The sequence below is a fragment of the Sinocyclocheilus rhinocerous genome, unplaced genomic scaffold (assembly GCF_001515625.1).
Source record: "Sinocyclocheilus rhinocerous isolate Xijiao unplaced genomic scaffold, SAMN03320098_v1.1 scaffold3122, whole genome shotgun sequence".
NCBI lineage: Eukaryota > Metazoa > Chordata > Actinopteri > Cypriniformes > Cyprinidae > Sinocyclocheilus > Sinocyclocheilus rhinocerous.
Window position 1 is genome coordinate 34,978 of NW_015635551.1, and position 4,957 is coordinate 39,934.

The window sequence follows — 4,957 nt, forward strand, 5'->3', positions numbered from 1 at the left end:
TATCTTGCATACTCTAATATACTTAAGGTATTGAGAGTAAAAGTAAAGGTATACAGTATTGTTCTGAAAATTAATTCGTCAGGATGGTTTGGCATTAATATTACTGCTGCACTACTGTGTATGTTGCATTTTACTTCTGAATATGTTTAAGGTTATTAAATTTAAAGTAGCCTACTAAATATACTGTTGGGTAGTTTAATCTACCACAATGCATCATGTTGTAAAAGACCATATTTTTGTAGTGTTGCTGTCCTGTGAGGAAATAAATTTGTACATATTTGTACGAATATACTTAACGAATGTACTTCCTGACAGTCCACCTCTGATTATTTTGAAAATGAAAGCAACAACATTTTGTCAGAATATTAACATATTTTTTGCTAACTATATCAAAGGCTGCATCTGAAGGACTCGGACCGGTCAAACGGAGCACTGTTCAGCTGTGACAGCTGCCGCTGAACACTGAGCTGTACTATGCTCTATTTTTTTTTTTTATTCACAGTTTTATTTTTATGCTTAACTGCCTAAAAAGTCCGGGTTGCAAACCTGTCAACATATGATCACCTGGTCAAGACAATAAACTATATAAAATCGCACCTTTGTAAGATATCAGTCAGCATTTGAACTGCTATGTGTGTGTGTGTATTTTGTGGTTTTTCATATGTATCATTACATTATTCAAGTAAGCTCCAAGCCAATACCTGCAATTAAAGTTGTAATCCGGCAATTAAGGACGCAGCAAACCAGTGTAACTTACCTGGCCTCGGTCTTGGCTAAGCCTGAGGTACATCACCGTTTCCTCCATTATGACGTAAAACAAAAATGATCAACTCTGGCTCCACCTATCCTGTCAGGATGGCAGCTCTCCTCTCGCACCATTGCTATGCGACAGGAGTGGTAATTGCGAATACCTGGTGGCGCAATTAGGAAATCCTGCGATGGCGGAGCGTCCTTCGTGCACTTCGGAGGCGTGGCATGGCCTTGGAAGTCCGTACACCATTGGTCTCAAACTCAATTCCTGGAGGGCCATAGCTCTGCACAGTTTTGCTCCAACCCTAATCAAACACACCTGATCCAGCTAATCAAGGTCTTCAGGATTACTAGAAACTTCCAAGCAGGTGTGATTTGGAGCTGGTTGGAGCTAAACTCTGCAGAGCTGTGGCCCTCCAGGAATTGAGTTTGAGACCACTGCCGTACACTCTGGAGTCCGCACACTCAACATTGGGACACAGCTGTTGTGTCGTGTTTTCCTGTTGGATTTGTTATTAAAGACTATTAACTTTCAATTATCTAGTGTTGTGTGCTTACTACAGCACAACACCACAACGATTAAGTCTTTGACTTTTTTTTTTTTTCTGATCCAAAGGATGAAAAAAATTGAAAAAACATCCATCTGCTCTACATTCTGGAAACGTGATCTAACCAATGCCCCTTGTGCCTTTCTTTTATTTTCATGACATGAGAGTCTAAATGGTCTGATTCCCTGTTGCTTGAATTAAAGCTTGAATTTCTAAAATTTCATTTTCTAATTTATTTTTTTTTACAGACTGAGTTCAAGAATGTGAAAAAAGATTCCAGCACTACTTGTGGAAAAGGGGACTTTAATGCTTTAAAAGTATCAACGCGTTCCGGCGTTTAAAGGGGTCATATGATGCTGCTAAAAAGAGCATTATTTTGTGTATTTGGTGTAATGAAATGTGTTTATGCGGTTTAAGGTTAAAAAAAACACATTATTTTCCACATACTGTACATTATTGTTTCTCCTCTATGCCCCACCTTTCTGAAACGTGTCGATTTTTACAAAGCTCATCGTTCTGAAAAAGCGAGGTGTGCTGTGATTGGCCAGCTATCCAGTGCATTGTGATTGGCCGAATACCTCAAGCGTGAGACGGAAATAGAAATATAATTACTGATTATAATGACTTATACTGTCTTTTTACGCGTTGCGTTGCTTCGTGCCGCGTAAACATAAAATCATGTCTGCATTTGTGATCGGAGAAACGACAAACTACAAGTGCTACTCTACACTGCTCAAAACTCATGTTTGAATCATCAGTGGCAAATCCTTTAAATATGAGAGAAAGGAAAACTTGAAATTGCATCATATGACCCCTTTAAGAGCCTTCTTCAGGGTATTCAACACACACCCAATCAGACTAGATCCACATCAGATTAACATATCATACACATATTTAAAATATAGTAGTCAACATTTAAAGTGGATCAAAACATTGTAATTTTCTCAGAATGTACATTTATATTAGAGTCATTTGCCAATGATTTCGAAATGATTAGTTCCAAGCAAGTTCGGAGCAAACCCCTCCCTTCAATAAGCCTACTCTGCTCTGATTGGTCAGCTGGCCAAGCCTGTTGTGATGGGCACAGGGAGGAGTCCTTGAGCAAGTTAGCAGCGCTACCATTGACAAAGCACCTTTGCATAAAACATAGTGCTCCAATCCGTTCTTATAATAATGACATAAAATACAGAAACACTTATGCAAGCAAATTGTGCCCACAGATAAAGTTTAGCTGCTAAACTGTGAACACTTAAAACAATAATGGTGGATATGTTAGCCGAGTGCTAACGTGACTAACTGATGAAACAATACAGTTTGTAAACCAAAATATGTCTACTGTAATGTTTGAAGAAAGAAAGACAAAAGACAGTGACGTATACCGGTAACAGGCAAAAGATTCGAAAATATGACAACTCGTTAAGGCGATTCAGATTCGACTCTCTCTTTTGAGAGACAATATCTTTATTTATCATGCACTTTTTTGATTAACATCTTTGCAGATTGTTTTCATTTAAGGATAGCTACCTTATAAACTGCAGAAGAGATATTTTTCAAAAACCCATATGACCTGCTCTTTAAAGTCCCTTTTTCCACAAGTAGTGCTGGATTTTCTTTTTTTTTTTTTTTTCTTCACATTCTTGTACACAGTTTGTTTTCATGCACCTTGTGAAGTGGTAAAGTTGCTCCAGATCCCACCTTATTAGTTTTTACAGACTGAGTTGAAATTTTGTGATGCAGACTATTGTTGACATAAGTGTGTAACCCCCTTAAATTGCACATTTAATTAGTTTAATCATATGATAAATTCATTATCCACTTCCTTTAATTTGTATATCTCTAAGAAACTCTTGTGTTTTTGGCGCAATACTATGATTTACCACTAGAGTTAACGTCCAGGTTAAAGGGTATGCATGTTGAGTCAATTGCGTCTAGTTCAGACGAAGAAGCCTGCTGAAAACGCACATGGTTAGCATGCAGTCCTAGAAAATTAATCAATTTTGTTATGTTTCTCAATTTTAATGTGTATCTTCTTTCTTTAAGAGTATTAACAATCGCACAAGGTTCAATTTCATCCTGTCGCTGAGAGATAAAGTCTTTTGATTACGACTTTTTCTTTTGTGAGAACTCTGGTGTGTTTTGCTTGTTTACGCATTACTTTGAATTAAAAGGGTCCTATTATGCTGTTTCACTTTTTCAACTGTAGTTAGTCTGTAATGTTGCTGTTGAGCATAAAAAAGATCTGCAAAGTTACAAAGCTCAAAGTCCACTTCAAAAGGAGATATTTTATTTAACAGAAATCACTTTTCAAAAACTACAACGAACGACTCGTTTGGACTACAACGCATATTTTCCGGGATTTGTGATATCACAAATATCGATGAATGGGACGAGACCTGGTTGAGCTGCACTAGAGAAGGCAACGAGTGTTATCACTATGTCGGCGACACGCTAGCTTTCCCAAGGCAGACGAACCTAGAGTGCTTACAATCATCCGGGTTTAAATCGAGCTCAAATTGATTTGATTTTGACGCAATATTACACTGAAGCTCGCAGGCGGCTATGGTAAGGGGCATGACATTTCCCGACCAGGCGCCGAGGGCTGCCAATCACAACACACACTGCACAGCTAACCAATCACAGCACACACTGTCCCAGCTAACCAATCACAGCACACACTGGCCCAGCTAACCAATCACAGCGCATTTCGTATTTCAGGAGTTCAACAGAACTCTTTAACAGAACTTAAACACAGTGTACACATTGTACACAATGCCAAACTATGATCAGAGAAATCTACTGGAACAATTGAGCTATTTTTGAAAACACAAAGATGATGTTTGAAAATGTGAAATCTAATCACTCCCCCCGTCTGACTGGAAGAGGTGGAGGTACTGGTCTGCTTATCTCTAATGATTGGAAATTTAATCCTTTACCATCTCTGAGTATCAACAGCTCCTTTGAATCACATTCAGCCACTATTACCCACCCTCTTAAAATCCATTTTATAGTTGTTTATCGACCCCCAGGACCACTAGGTAACTTCGTGGAAGAATTAGATGTGCTGCTCTCAAACTTTCCTGAGGATCGTACTCCCCTAGTTATGCTTGGAGACTTCAACACCCATCTAGATAAACCTCAGGCTGCAGACTTCCACACTCTGCTTGCTTCTTTTGATCTCAAGCGAGTATTAACTACGGCTACTCACAAATCAGGCAACAAACTGGACCTTATTTACACACGACACTGCTCCACTGATCATGTGCTGGTTACTCCACTGCACACCTCGGATCACTTCCTCCTCACTCTTAACCTCAACATGGTTCCTGACACAACACATACCCCTACACATGTCACTTTTCGACGTAACCTACGCTCTCTCTCACCCTCCCGGCTATCGGCTATGGTTTCATCTTTGCTTCCTTCCCCTGAACAGTTATCATCTCTAGATGTTAACAGTGCTACTGATACTTTCTACTCCACTCTTACGTCTTGTTTAGACACTGTCTGCCCCTTGTCTTCCAGGCCAGCTCGTACCACCTCTTCTGCCCCTTGGCTATCTGATGTTCTCCGTGAGTATCGTTCTAAGCTCAGAGCTGCAGAAAGAGTATGGCGCAAATCACAAAATCCTACTGACCTTAATGTATATCAATCACTCCTCT